The following is a 15963-nucleotide window of genomic DNA, read 5'->3' on the forward strand; positions in this document are numbered from 1 at the left end:
ACACACTGGTGTATAGCTGTATCTATCAGTATTTATATCTATAGTGCTACTATATGCAGATGTTTATAGGTTACTGCAAAACTAATGCTTCTTATTTATTTCCATATAAAAAACTAGTTACAAAGAGCACAGTAATGCTGTTTGACAGAGCAAATTCTCAGATAAAAAATGCTATTTCTCAACATGGTCACCACTGTCACCACTAGCCAGTTTGCATGGATGAGCTGATGGAGATGGTTTTCACTTTGTGTTGTGACAGCTAAGCATGGCCATCTGGAACGTGGCTGATCCTTCACTTCACTGTCATCACTGCTGAAACACATCACTTACTACCTCACTGTGAAAATACCCACTGTTTGGTCCCAGGAAGCATTCAGCAGCTCCAAAAGCAATGTCTCCAATTTTATTATGTTGCCCCGGGATATCAAAAGTGGATGTTGGTGGTATGGCAGTAGAGGCTGAACCTTCCCACTATTCCAATACATGTTGTTGCCACGCAACAGATGGCAGCAGAGGGGCAGTCTGACAAAATGGCATCTGACTGGAAGTGCATTGGAAACAAAGTTGTGTCACTGAACTCTTCCATGCAGAAATAATCATACCCATTGACATTCATTAAGGCTTGCTGAATGTTTATGGAGACCACACAGTAGATATGAGCACAGTGAGGTAGTGGGTGGTGTGTTTCAACACTGGTATCTGTGATAGTGTGTCGCCTCCACTGGTACAGATTTTTATGAGCATGGCATGCAGGCTCTTGTTCATCTCTGGGGAAAATGCATAACTAAAGGTAGTGACTATGTTGAAAAAGAGTGCTTTGCAGCTGAGAATTTGCTCTATCAAATAGTGTCATTGTGCTCTTTGTATCTGTTGTCATATCCACGGAAATAAACAAAAGGCATTAGTTTCAGAGTAGCCTATGTGACTGATGATAAGAGGCATCAATACCTATTGACTTTATACCTAGTATTACCAATGGATACTGGTATCTATTGCTAGGTATTGATGTTATTGACAAGAGTTGTTGTCAACACTTATTGATCTTGATACTCTTTGATAAGAGGCATCATTACTTCTAAAAAAGCTCTTAACAGGTATGCATACTGATTGATAACAGTAAGTCACGATGCCCTATAATACCAACTGATTCCAATAGTTGTAATAATGGTAGACATCAGTATCTGTCAAAACTGATACCAATTAATAGGAATTTATACCTATCAATAATTTAAAATCAACACTGCCAGGACTGATACTGATATCTACAGGCATTATTATCAATAAATTTCAAAACCTAATGTTAGGCACCAAAGCTTTTCAATATCAGTACCTATCAGTGTCAGTATGCACAGACACCTACCATTATCAATACCAACCAGCACTGACAAGTGCCAGCAGGCACTGAGATCTACCAATATTGTAAACTATCGATAGGCATCACTACCCACCTATTTTGGTACCTATGAATAGGCATCAATATCATTAGCTATTGATACCTATCAGAACCCACCAAAATTAATATCAGTCAATAGACATCTACACCTATCACTTATTTTTACCCATCAAAAGGCACTGATATTTGTCAAAATCAAAAAGGAACTACACCTAGTGATACTAACACCTATCTATATTAATAGGCATCAGTAGGTGTCTAATACCTATCATTTTCAATACCAGTTTTGATATAAATAAGGATTGATGCCTACTGATACGCAACATTTGATGTCAATAGCAATCAATAGTTAAATCAGTACTTATTGATTTTCACATCAATTAGTAATTATATTGATATTATAGGTTTCCCTATCCCCATCAACAAGTATTTTTAGGTATCCATATCTTTCAGTACTGACTTCAATATCTATAGGCATCAGTATCTGTCACTATCAACATCTTAAAATGATGTTAGCCTGTTGAATTTTTGGGCTTGTTTAGGTTGAAGAAGAAAAGGCTTCAGAGAGACCTCACTGTGGTCTTCCAGTGCTTGAACAGAGCTCACAGTGAGGAGGGGGACTTACTTTTTACACTGATAGTGATAGGACAGAGGGAAATCTCTCTAAACTAAAAGAGGGAGATTTAAGTTAGATGTTAGGAAGAAATTTTTTACTCAGAGGGTTGTGAGGCATTGGAATAGGTTGCCCAGAGAGGTTTGTGCATGCCCCATCTCCAAAGGCATTCAAGGCCAGGTGGATGGGATCCTGGACAGCCTGATCTGGTGGCTGTCTACTTTGCCCATGGCAGAGAAGTGGATGATCTTTAAGGTCACCTCCAACCTAAGCCATTCTATGATTTTTATAATCAATACCACAAAGTATACATACCTCTAAAAATACATTAATTAATGGCAGTGGAGTTGCTCTTCATAGCGTTGTAAAAAATGCTTGCAGAGCTAAAGCAGGCACAGTGATTGTCCTGATGCTAAGAAACTGAATGGAGGATTTCTACCTAGGGACCACAAGAGAAAGGGAAATAAGAACATACTTTATTTTTGAGACACAGCTATGTAAGATTGTAGGTACCAAGAATTATCTGAGGAGCAGACCATTGCAAAATATGGATGCATCCTATTCAGTTGACCACTTTGAGGATTAACTTGAGCAGCAGGCACATGGTAATGTTAAAGGTTTATGTACAGCATTTAAGAACACGTGGGTTATGGCATGCTGTATGGTCCCCACTTTCACACCCCTTCACTATTTCAGATGAAGAACATTTAAATAGCACTGAAACAAGTAATTTACATGCAGATGCTGAGGTGTTGTTTCTTAATGAGTCACACACATAAAAAAATCCATGTAAAATTTGCTTGCTGATGTTTTGGATAGAAATGAATTAACTTGCTACAATAATAAATAGTGAAACAAACTAATATCATCTCAGGATTGTATAAGCAGACTAGGGAATCTCCTTATGTTTATAAAACAGAAACTGTGCTTGTATTCATCCCATACTGACTCTTACATTCAATCAATTCATCTGAGGTAGAGAAACACACCATGCTAAGAATTCCTTCTGGGTGCTTCTGTTTGAAATGAAGGATTGATTTGCTCTAGAATCAAACAGTGCTTTTCTACAATACCATGATGGTAAAAAAATGATACAACAAGGAGACCACGGAGCACTCTCACTTGTCAAAGACAGCTTCAGTAAAGTATGTTGATAACGCAACAGTGTTGGACTAAAGTGATTTGATGGTTTGGTTCACATGGTGAAAAATAAATTATTGATACAGGCTACATTTCTAAGACATCTTAATGTAAAGATTTACTTGGCAAATGCCTCCTTGGAGATAACTCATGCATGAGTAGTGTGTATTTTCATTCTTGATTCACTAAAAGGATAATATTTTTACTGCAAATGCAGGAAAAATGTCTCAATAGATTAAACTGCATTTTATGTTTCTTAAAAGAAAGCAACAAATATACATCAGGAATCTTTTCCAGCTCACTTATCTACTTCATTAGAAATACTGTAGCTGGTGGTTCAGCTTTTCCAAAACCATACACTTCTATGTTATGAGCTGCTCTTAAGAAGAGAATAATAAACATAAAAGAGTACAGTCCAAACAACTTAAGCCTTAACTAGAAGTGCTGAGAACTGTGTAGATGTGATTATATTCTCCTGTTGACTAATATGTATAATGACAGAATTCTCCCCCATAAAAGTACTAGACAGAATATAATATATGGCTTTTGAGACTACGTATCTCAATCTATCAGCACTTTCCCACCCATTCTTACAGAATATGATCAATGTTTATGTATTTTCAGAAGACCTCCCTTACACATTGGATGGATTGTAAGGTGAGGGTGGGATTTCTAAAAAGTTCATAACAGATGCAGAGCAAGGCCAGCACTGGGGGTGTACAAACCACCCATCTTGGAGTACACACATCACAACTAGAAAGAAAGATCAGCTATGTCGTTCATTGCATGAACTCATGCCAACATGAGTTCTTCTAGACTTTGAGGTCTTTTGGCATCTGAAATTTTAATGCTGGACTCACACAGTTATCCAAGCTGGATTAAGTTATATAAAGTGCAACTAGTTTCCAAAGTGAATCATAGAATGGCTTGGGTTGGAAAAGACCTCAAAGATCATCTAGTTCAACTCCCCTACAGGGGCAGGGTTGCCACTCACTAAATCAGGCTGCCCACAGTCCCACCCAACCTGGCCTCCAGGGATGGGTGAACCACAGCTGCTCTGGGCAACCTGTTCCAATGCCTTATTACTCTCTGAGTAAAAAAATTCCTCATAAAATCTAATCTAAACCTCTGTTCTTTTAGTGTATTACCATTCCTCCTTGTCCTATCACAATCAGACCATTGATCTCCCTCTTGTTTATAAGCTCCCTTTAGGTGCTGGAAGGCTGTAATGAGGTCTCCCTGGAGTCTTCATCCTTTCTTCATAAGGGAGGTGCTCTGATGATGAGCCCTCTGATCATCTTCATGACCGTCCTCTTCTCCAACAGCTCTGCATCCTTCCTCTAGTGGGGCCCCAGACCTGGACACAATGCATGGGGCATCACAAGAGCAAAGTAGAGGGTGGCAATCACCTCCTTCTCCCTACTGGACACTCCTCGTTTGATGCAGCCCAGAACACACTTGGCTTTCTTGGCTGCAAATGCACACTTGCTGGCTTATGTCAAGCTTTTCATACACCAGGACTCCCAAGTCCTTCTCCACTTGGCTGCTCTCAGTGAGTTCTCCCTGTCTGTACTCGTATCTGGGATCACCACAACCCAAGTACAACACCTGAATCTCATTATGTGCCCGTGAGCCCAGTTTTCAAGCTTGGCTGGGTCCTTTTGGATGGCATCCATTCTTTCATACCAACTGCATGACTCAGTTTGGTGTCATCTGCAAGCTTGATCAGGGTGCACTCTATCCCACTGTCTATGTCATTATGAAGATGTTGAAGAGCACTGGTCCCAAGACTAACCCATAAGTAACACCACTTGTGATCAGCCTCCACCTGTACACAAAGCCATTGATCACAGCACTCTCACTGTGACCATCCAACCAGTTATTTATCTACCAAGTAATATGCCCTTCAGATCCATCCCTCTCTAAGTGAACAGACATGAAGGAGGTAAGTACTACCATATTTAAACTATATTCAGGTTCCTAATCGCCAAATAATTTCTAAATAAGCAATTTAGAAATCAAAGCTATATAATCACATTTGAAACATTTATGTTCACTATGAAGTAATTACCAACTGCTCATTACCAAATAAAGCAAAACATAATTTTAAACAAGTACTTAGCTACCTAATTGAATCTATCTAGATCTCTGTTCTATTCTCATGATTCTAATAATACATCAGAATTACACTGAAAGGGATAAGTAAACTTTAAAGGAACTTATCTTTCAGTGTACATGTAAGAATTGTTTTTCACCTTTGGAGGAAGCATTTCAAAGGGTTCTGTGAAAGCAGCCAAGAAAAATAGACCCGTTTTCAGAAATTTTGTATTTTGCTATACGTTATACAGCAGATGTACAACACACGTCTAAGATGTCCAGAAACAGCCAAGAGTTCTTGCTGTTAAAGTATTGTGCATCTCTCCAAGAATTTCCATTCAGGAAGAACCATCTTTTTGATCTTCTGCAAATTTCAGGAAAAATAGGCTGTTTAGTTTATGAGTCTGTTCTTAGTGGAATGGCTTGGCTGCTACAGAATGTAACACATGTGGGCCGTGCATGAGTTCCCCAGCCAGATACCATGTATGGGCAACCAAACGACAGGAGCCCAGGCATTCACAGTGCACTAATCTCTTGGCCTATATGAAACCTTCCTCTTCAGGGGTGAGAAGCAATGAGACAAGTGTGTATGTTCTACCTGAGCCAAGATTACAGAGTTATCGTCTACGTAGGGCTGGAATGCCTTAATAGCAGTATTTCCTAAGCAACCTCTGACAATATTACTGAGAGTGCAGAAGCAGATTTGATTTGGTAATCCATATTTTCCCTACGTGGAAATGAACACAGACTAGTAAGTACATTGGCTTTTTCTAGATAAAAGATTTAAGACCATAGTATGAAAGTTGGGAGATTAATGCTTGCAGGAGTTCAAGGTACTACAAAAAATACTGTTCTTCAATTTTGGATGATTTGGGGTAATTTTGTTATTAGAGAAATAAAAGAAAAATGAGTATTAATGTTTTTCGTTAGCTTGGGTAGCTGGCAAATACTTTAACCTTTATGAACAAAATGCAAGTGAATGAAGGTGAGAAGTTGCTATAGGGCAAAAAGATGTTATTGAAGGGAGCAGACAACACGCTGTTTTATCAAGAGGTGGATCTCAGTGGACCCTCTAGTCATTCTGCTGTGCTGTTCCAGGCTCAGGGGGAAACCTGCCCTTTCTATTTCTTTTCTGTTTCTACACAGGCATCTCTTTTGCTAATATTATATATAAACAGAGATGCTTATTTCATTCATTTTCTTTCTCAAAACGAAACAAAACAAAACCACAATGGAAAACACTTCGTTGCTGACAACCAATACGTTGTGGAGTACAAAATTAAACTACAAAGCTTCTTACGTCTAGATTAATTCTACTTAATTTTAAGCACAGAAATGAGACATGCAATCTGGGCATAATGTCACCCTAGGTACTCTCTGTTGTCAAGACAAAGAGGACATTTCCAGAGGGCACATACATATTATGTGGTTTGAAATCACCCTCAGAAAGTGCCCACCTGGTTGATAGTAGAAGTAGACCAGCCATCCTCTGAATCTGTGTACCTTAATTAGGTGCCTGGAGTTATCTTAGCAGGAAGATGAGTAGGGGAATAGTGAATGCAAGGTAAATGGAAAACAAATCAGTAGCGTAGTCAGTTTTGCTTTCTAGACTCCATAGGTCAGTTTAAAGTCACTAAGAGGAGTAAATAAAATTCATATTTTAAAGGTTCTGAAAAATAAATTGCTAACATCCATTTACGTTACAACATTTAAAATAGGAGGGTCTGATAAATTGAGTTATTTTTTGCTTTCTTCCCTGCTTCATGTAATATCCTTAAAAGGACACATAGCTTTGCAAAGCTAGTAATTTAGTGTAGTGCCTGGATAATTGAAGCTACTAGTAGTGGAAGCAGAATTTTCACTTCTCTCTTTCTAAAATCATGCAAATGTTTATGCTTTATGATAATCGTTTTTGCCATGATGGAAAGCTCACCAAAAATGATGGTTAATTATTCAAGTTAAGCCTTCGTAGTCTTCATTTTTCCATAGATCTTTATTTATGTTCCTTTTTAAGCTCTGTTATTAAAGAAAATAACTATTACCTTTCAAACACAGCTGGAGTAGTGGCGAGGGACAGGGGCTCTCTGTAGCATTCATTTTTAATAAGTCTTTCCACTCTTAAGCTATGACCTTATATTTATAAGATAAAAGTACATTTGAGACAGAGAGTCTCCCTGAGTTATTATTAGCTTACTTAATTATTCTTCTTTCCTTAGTGCTAATATTTTAGAAGGCATTTGGAGGATTTATGTGAACAAAGTCTGCAGTACTCAGAGCATGCATATCTCTATTGTATCTGCCTATTTCCCCTGGTTCACTGACATCTTCTAAATGCAATTTCCAAACTCTAACAATGTAATTCATTTCGTGCTACAGAGATGTAAAAATCACACATGATCCTAAGGGACCCTAGTCAGGGTCACATTTCATAAGCAAAACTTCAACCTGGCTGACACCACTTCTGTCTCAACCACCCTTAGCCCACTAGTGCACAGTCCCATATAGGCTACTTTCTAAAGGCACTCAGCATTCACAGTGGTGGCTGCACATCATTGAAGCAGCAGCACATCTGCCCAGAGCAGCTGCCAGAGCAGGAGATCTGTGGCAGTGAGCACAGCCCAGACCTCAGACACCAGCTCTCCCTCTGGAGGACTTCTGGTTTGGGGCTGAGCAAGTAGGCTGCGGTGCTAGCCACAGGCCCCACAGCAACCAGCATTTCTGGGATCCAGGCTGAGGGTCTCTCTTTGCAGCCTGCTTTTAACAGATTATTCATACACTGCCTGAGATTTTAAAAATTGTCTCTACTGAATGGGACCAAACCACTGCTACCACAAATGTAGATGCAAGTTAGATTGGTACAAATAGAGGGTGGCACTGAAATAACTGCTTTTCTGGCTACTGCAGTGGAAAGCAAATAAAGTTGTTGTATGATATTTGCACTTAGCATGAGAAACTGGTATGGGTGCAGAAAAACAGAACCAGCTTTTAATGGTCTGTCCTTTAAAAAAGCACATGCATAGGAACTCATGTGGGAATCATCTGCAATAATGACAGCAGCAATAGCTGTCTCTTTAAGTCTAATACTTATTCCAATACTTACCTAATACTTATTCCAAAAACTCAGCCTGAAACTACTCTGCTGCAGCCCAACACAATGCCATTACACTCAGGCTCCTAAATCCATAGAATTTTGTCAGAGGCAGACTGACAGACAGTAAATGCACAGAAACTGCACCAGACATCATCTGTGGGTTTCTTAAGAAAAGCATCTTTAATACTGAAATGTATTTCTTAAAGTGCACAAAAGCTCTTCTCGTATCTAAGAAGCAAGCAAAGGCTCTCAGACAGTGGAAGTGACTATAGGTCACTTTCAGATCAGCAAGAAAATTTTGCTAAGGTAAACTTATATATAACATGCTACTACAGTCTTGGAATCAACTAAAGATTCCAAGAGAGAATAACTAAATTGGTTCACATTAAAGTTGGCCTGAAAATTCTTCCAGTTTGAACAGAAATGCCAGATTTTCCTGACTGCTGTTCATGATAGATGCCACACTGAGGTACCTAATGGAGCTCAGATGCAAATTATCTGAAAAAGTATACAGCAATCAGAGAGAAATGGGAAATTCAGATTAATTCGGTGTTTTCTAAGAAGCTATTATTCAAGACAAACAAACAAACAGAAAAACCTCACAACATAATCATTTCCACAAGTAACATGGAGACATTAAGCATGACATGACAGAGGTTATTCACGTTTCACTTGCACTTGGGAGCGCCAGTCTTGATAGCAAGAAACAGCCTCCCTGTGCAAGCTGCTAGTTGGCAAAGAGTTGCATTTACATGTTTTGTATGATAAAAATTTCACTTCTAAAACATTTTTATAGGGAAGATTTTTTTTTCCCAAATATTCCCAATTACCCAAATATATGCTAGTTTTGTTAAAGTGTTCTTAAATGAGCTTTCACTTTTACTGGTGTTTTCATCCTCTGTGTAAAGAGCATGTTTTTAAAAGTCCCTAAAAGACATTACTGACTTCTACGATTCTCTTCTCCTGGTGGAGAACAGAAATCTCAACTTTTCTCGTGTTGGTTTCCTGTCCCCTATATTATAACGGGTGTGTGCATGCAGTTGCTAGCCTCTTCTCCTCTGAGGCTGCTTTGCCTCTCTGTTGTTAACTTGACTGCTGTTTTTTAAAATCAACAATTAAAATATTTATGTACACTGCAGTGGTTGTCTGGAGACCTTGGTTCCAAGCACTGGGAAAGACAGGCTGGGAAAGCTGCCCAAAAGAAGCTAACATGACCTCTTTCTCCAAGAAGCTAACTAACACCTAGTCTAAATGCCTTCAGTAAAGGGGACTCTGTATATTCCCAAGCTGCTGGACCCCTGACAAGGTCAAGCTCATATACAACATGTTGTCTCTGCTGTTCAAATTCAAGGCTGGCAATCTCTTGCTTTGATGAAACTTGAACCCAAGAGATGCAAGAAAATAACAGTGGAGAGACTTCTAATTTATATCCCACTCCCAACTCACTGCAGAAAAATCAGGCCAACAGTGCAAAGGAGTCTGAGAGTTGAAAATGAAACCTGGGCACAGATATTTATTTTTCTGTGGTGGTTTTAAGAGACTGAAAGAGTCTGTAATAGGTGTAAGCCAAGTACTGAGGCTGCTCAAGTTTTAATTGCAGTGAGAATGAGCTTGGATAAAAAGACACAGGAGGACTTCAGGACCTGGCCCCTTGCGGGGTGTTTAGGGGAGACTGGTTGTCAGCAATTGGGTCAAGCTAACAACTTCTGTCTACTTAAAATAAAGCCATTATTCTCAAACCCACAGCAGCGCCTGCTCCTGACGACTGCTGCAGTCACTGATTGAAACCAGAATTAGGCAAAAGCTTTTTTGGCCCCTGCTTCTAATTTAACTTCCTAGCCTTGCTATTTCTGGCTGTAAACATTTTTATTTCTTTGCTCTGAGAGACAGTTCAAAGCTTTCAGCTGATTGTGCCTAAGCAAGTTTTCTAGCCAGGAGCCTGTCCTGCCTCTTGAACTTGCAAATAATTGGTTCAGCCAGGGATTTTTTTTCATTATTGAACAACACTGGAGGAAATGCTCTGTAGGCATTTCTGGGGTAATCACGGGCTAACCTGTCCCAGGATATTTAATCTATTAGATTGTGTTTAATATTTATATCATGATAAGATCCAGAGGCCCCACCAAGACCCCCAGTGAGATAGAAACTGTAGAAATGCAGATGTTTAACATGGTCTCTTTTCCAAAAGCCAGCAATCTAAAAGCAACAAAGAAAATACACATTTAAATAAAAACCAATAAACTTGGTAATGTCATTACTGCAGTGAATAATCTTATTTGCCTGTATCAGTCTTACTTTATTTATCTTACCAGTATATCCAGGTAGCGTTCAATCAGCACAGAAACAGGTATTTTTGTGCAAAACTCATAGGAAATCTTGCAAGATCACTTTTTGCTATACTTTTGGATAGCTGCAGTTAGTCCCTGTTAAAATGATTAGAGCTTTAGATGAATGAGATCACCTACTGAATAAAAGCACAGCCAAGCCACACTCATAACATGATCTCATGCAGGCTTGGCTTCAAGAATGCCCCCGAGAGTTTTCTACAATTGTTCATCCAATTGTTGTATGTAACCTCTGTTCAGAAAGGAAATGTGGCTGACAAAATCAACTGAAAAAGAGCTCACTAGTGCCAAGAAAAATATTAAGAAGTGTTTGTGCCTGAGTATTTTAATATATTTTCTTGTCTCATCACTAAAAATGAATCCACTCATTTTAAACAAATATACATAGCACTAATTTTCAAATACGGGGGCCGTTCATTTATTTCAGAGGGGGTTCCGAGAAATGGCCTTAAATAAGCTGCTCATGAACATCTCCAGGACACAGCTCCAAATATAGCACATTCTCTCTCATTATGGCATCCACAGAGTGCAGCACTGCCTGAGCAGCTCCACCACCAACGGTTTTTGTCTCATCTACAAAGCAAGAAACCACAATCAGTCCTATTTTATCAACAGGCATGGAGGCACTGGGAGAAGAAAACACTCAACTTTCAAAGAGTATTTTGGTGCTAAAGAAGGCAGATGATTCCTTGTTGGATTTTCAGAATTCTTAATATCCAGAAGGCTGCAAGGATCTTTCTGACACTCACAGGGAAAGCTTGCAGCAGAGATCTGAACCAGGCCACCAGATCCCCAGCCTAAGCCTCATAATCACAAGCTCATCTTTCTTCCCATTTCACTGCCATGGAGGTCACTGGATTCTCAGACATTACATAGCATTGACTTTCTGTCTCTTTGAAGAAGAACTTTGATCCTTGCAATTGGATGTCTTCTACCCCAGACAGCTCATTGCATTAGCCTGTCCCATTGCCAGCTCTGTGCAGAGGCTGAAGAGAAACCTCCCTGCACAAGACAGTGAAACATGAAGATGTGGTTAGGATGGAAATGCATAAGCGGTCAGAAAAATAAAAATAAAACAAAATACAGGGAAAAGGGAAAGAGAACAGTTACAAGCTTTGTGGCATGTATTCTGAAAGCTTTTCTGTGAGGATTAAAATAGATGGCATATATTGTAGGTATTATGTTACCAGCAATTAGCCCCACAAAGTGACATTACAACTTTAACTGGGACAGCAGGCAGACATGACACTATTGCTGGGATGCAAAAGACTTCATTTAGTACTGGATTTATAGAAAGTCAATCTGATTCTCTTTTATTGCGTGAGTTGCAAATTACATTGACAAACTGGTACGTATACTCAGTGGTGGTGTGATCTACCACCCTGTTTGCACAACATACCATCCAATGATACTGTACCTCTTAAGCATACATTTTTCATTCTGAGGAACAGTTTTCTACATAAAGATAGCCTCCCCACTCTCTCAAATGCAGACTTTCAGGATAGCACACACTCTCTAAAGCTGCCTCTTGGTTTTCTGACTTTTTTTTGCTACCTTTCTGAAGACTGCTTTGCTCTTTATGCTTGTTAATGTAAATTGAGTGCTCCCACACTTTTTCAACATAGAGAAGCTACCTGATACCAACAGCATCTGACTCCTCAACCCAAAGGAGTATGAAGACACAGATACAAAACACTGACAAGAAAGGCCCACCACAGCCTGTTTTTGTCAGGCGCAGTGCTGGCACAGGTGGCAGAAGGTAAATGTACATGTTTTAGTCACTGAGCAAGGAGATCTCAGAGTAGAGGCACAGAATGGGACTGGGCAATTTTATTCGCTTCCTGAGAGTATGAAAGAAAATTCTTGCGTGCAGTTTCAGGAGTTGAATTCATATTTAACTTCACTTGAGCAGGACTGCCATTTTCAATTCTCTTTTCCTCCCTGTAAAGCCTGGGCCTGATTTTCAACTGATGTAATCTGGCACAGCTCCAGCAAAAGCAATGAAGTGCACAGGGGAAGAAGACAGTTTAGCCAGGGACCCTTGAGAAATTTCTGCTTTTAAGTGCTACCACAGACTGACATCCATGCAAAGCAAACAGGATGTCAAATTTTAAATGATTAAACAAGCCACATCCTGTACACTGCATTCTACTCAGCTGACCCAGGATGTAAAACATGCTCGGACAGTACCTCTGCTTTGGTAGCACTGCTTTGCTTAAAGTTACAGCTGAAAATCCCTCCTGAGGGCAATCTATTCTATCTCACCTGTCCCTCACTACCTCAACAGGAAGGAAAGGGATGGGAGGTGGAGCTCTGTCCTCTCAGCACAGCTTACAGCAGCTCAGAGGTTTGTGGACATTTTCTCTGGAGGCTGTGCCAAAGTTGTGGCAATAAGCGTAAGCACTGAGTGGCTTCTACCCTTCAATGAACCGAGTCTCAGACATAAAAAGTAAGGAGCTGTCCTTCTAGGGAAAGAAAATTAATATTTAACTGAAATAGATGTAAGAAGTTTGCAAAGTCCTGCCATTTCAAAGATCTTTAAAGAGGCTGTTTACTGGTCTTTTGCTAGTTATCAGCTCTTCATTCATGGACAATCTGCTGTCAGGAGGCTTTTAAAATCCACCCAACCCATCTGAGCCAAACCCAGCTAATCAATAAGCAGAAATTATTTGGGAACAGCTTTTGTACTCAGGCTTACAAATCTACTTTTGATTATGCCTATGCCACATTACTTTCAGGACTAGTTTTGTTCTTAATTTTCTGCTCACCTTAATATTTGGAGGTACAGACGTGTGAAGAAACACTCCTGTTAATTAGTTACAAAGAGTAATGCTAGAACCTGCTGTCTGCAAATAAGTTGGTGAGTGTATGCATGCGTGTGGCTGTGTGTTGTGGGTTAACACCATGTACTAGTATGCTTTAAAGGTTATACATTAATATATGCTTTGCATATTCATTTTATGAGGGTGGAGGAGAAATGGCACTGATCAAAATGTGTCTAAACCTGAGCAAGATGCAAGATGCACCAAGCAAGACGGGCTCTTCCCCAAGTTATAAATTTACCACAACACTGCAAGTACATGCTTAATTGTTTGCTTGCTTGTAGGACTGGCAGTACATGTTAACAGCTAGCTGTGTACAATAGCTCAGGCTAAAAGCCATCCATCTGATAATAAGAATGCTGGCAGAAATACTTAGTTGATGATCCCCATCAATGAAGGGCCATCAATGAAGGGACTGCCTTGCTGGGAATTATGGCAGAACAGCCTAACACCCATTATATCTCCTCCCTGATAGTTATAGGCAAAACAGAATAGGAAGGATGCAGAAAAAGGTCAAGTTTTGCTGAGTAAATGCTTATATTTGGCCACAGGCAACCCAAGGACTCAGACCAGATGTCAGTCACCAAGACCAAATGGAGAGAATTATCCCTAAGGAGACTTTCACTGTGAAGTCATGTGGGCTGGGAATAGCACGCCTAGTGTGAAGTCGTGCTGCTGGGTTATTCTTACGATGGGATGAGTTTCAGTAGGTCGTCTGCTGGTTCATCATGCTGGATCACCCTGTGTACTGTCCCATGAATTCATTTGTGGCAGACTGTGGGAGAATTTGCCTGTTCTCCTTAGCCCTTGTGTGCAATTGCTCTCAGCTTGCCAGCACTGTAAATTAAACTTCTGGTAGAAAGACACAGATCCTACTCTGGAAGATGAATTCTTCCAGCTTGTTAATGGAAGTCAGATTTGGGGATAAAGAGCAAAAGGGAAAAAGGAGGCAGATGCAGGGTATGAAACTTGGTGGAAGGAATTTTGGCAGTGGGGTTTGCCTTAACAAGCAGCAGGGTGCCTCACTGAGGAGATCACGCAGGCTGCCTGCAGGCCTGGAGTCATGGAGACAGCTGATGAGAGCTTGGGTTTTGCCAGACAATAGCATTGTAGTGCTCACACTGATGAAAACTCATTAGAAATGACGGGAAAAGTAACTTTCTGGAGAATTCCCCATGGGAGTAATTCCTTCCCCCATATATGAAGACACCTGGGGAGAGATCTCTCTTGCTGTCAATGGTGCCACTAGATACCTGCTGCTCCTGTGAAATATTCCAGAGTGCCCATCACATAGTACCTCATGGAAGCCTTAGCTCCACAGCTGCTCTGGCATTCCACAAGACACTGCAGAGCTTATCCCAGTAAGAGCAAACAGTCCTGCCTATAAGCTCCTTCTCCAAGAACTGACAATCCTTCATGATGTTAAGGCCTAAAGTAGTAAAAATACTCACAGAACTGATCTATTTAAACAGAAGAGGAGTTGCCTGTGCAGGAAGAGTTCGGCATAGCTCTCAGATGGAGACATAGATACTGTGAGATAGCAATAACATGAGGGGTTTATATGTTACTCTCCACAGCTTTTAAATATGCACCATCAAAAGCCTCTTAGCCTGCATCAGGCACTGTATCATCAGCAGGCTGAGGTACTCTGCTCAGCTGTGCTGAGATGAATCTCGAGTGCTGGGTCCTGACTTCAGCCCCACAGTACATGGGAGACAGAGATACTGGAGTGGGTCCAGCAAAATAAAAACAAAAACCATACAAAGATAATTAATGAAGTGGAGCACCCAATATGAAGAGAGCTGAAATTGTTCAGTCTGTAGAAGGCTAAAAAGCTGGTATTATCAAAGTGTATAAATGCCTAAGGAAAGGGATTACTAAAGAAAATGAAGCCAGGCTATTCTCAGAGATTCCCAGTGATGGAACAAGAGGAAACATTCAATTAATTGACATTAAATATTCCATTTAGTATAAGAAGAAACTACTTCTTTAAAGCGAGGATAGTCAAATGCTGGAAGAAGTCTCCTAGATAAGCTGTAGAATCTCCATCCTTGGAGACTGAAAGCCCAATTAGATACAGCTCTAAGAAACTTGCATGTGGTGGGGTTGGATTAGACGGTCTCCAGAAGTCTCTTCTTTTCTTACTCATTCTGGGAGATGCTGTCCTTTGAATCAAGGACAACTATGCTAAAACAGCTTGTTTGATCACAAGACAATTGAACTACAGTGCACCAGTTTTTTTCTTTGTCATCTTTCCATATGAGTGCTTGAAATTGGAGTTAAATCAAGTTGGTGCATTACACTTGGTTGTTAGTGAGATACATAATACCTTGTCTATCATTTCAAACTGTCCTTGAACACTAAAATCAGCATGCTTTATGTCCACTGATGTTATTGAACAGTTCCTCAGCAAACCTGAAAGGTGGGCCTAGGTGAACCTAATGAGGTTTAACATAGCAAAG

The 15963-nt window shown here is 40.0% G+C and overlaps 1 long non-coding RNA gene across 1 annotated transcript in view; it reads left to right on the forward strand.

Moving 5' to 3' along the window:
- Nucleotides 1–5888: 5888 nt before the first annotated feature.
- The window catches only part of LOC125691382 (uncharacterized), a 36121-nt gene continuing 26046 nt past the window's right edge, over nt 5889–15963 (forward strand). The window contains exon 1 of the long non-coding RNA XR_007376110.1: nt 5889–5994. This is a non-coding gene — a long non-coding RNA (uncharacterized LOC125691382). The remainder of the gene's footprint in view (nt 5995–15963) is intronic.

The sequence above is a fragment of the Lagopus muta genome, chromosome 3 (assembly GCF_023343835.1).
Source record: "Lagopus muta isolate bLagMut1 chromosome 3, bLagMut1 primary, whole genome shotgun sequence".
NCBI lineage: Eukaryota > Metazoa > Chordata > Aves > Galliformes > Phasianidae > Lagopus > Lagopus muta.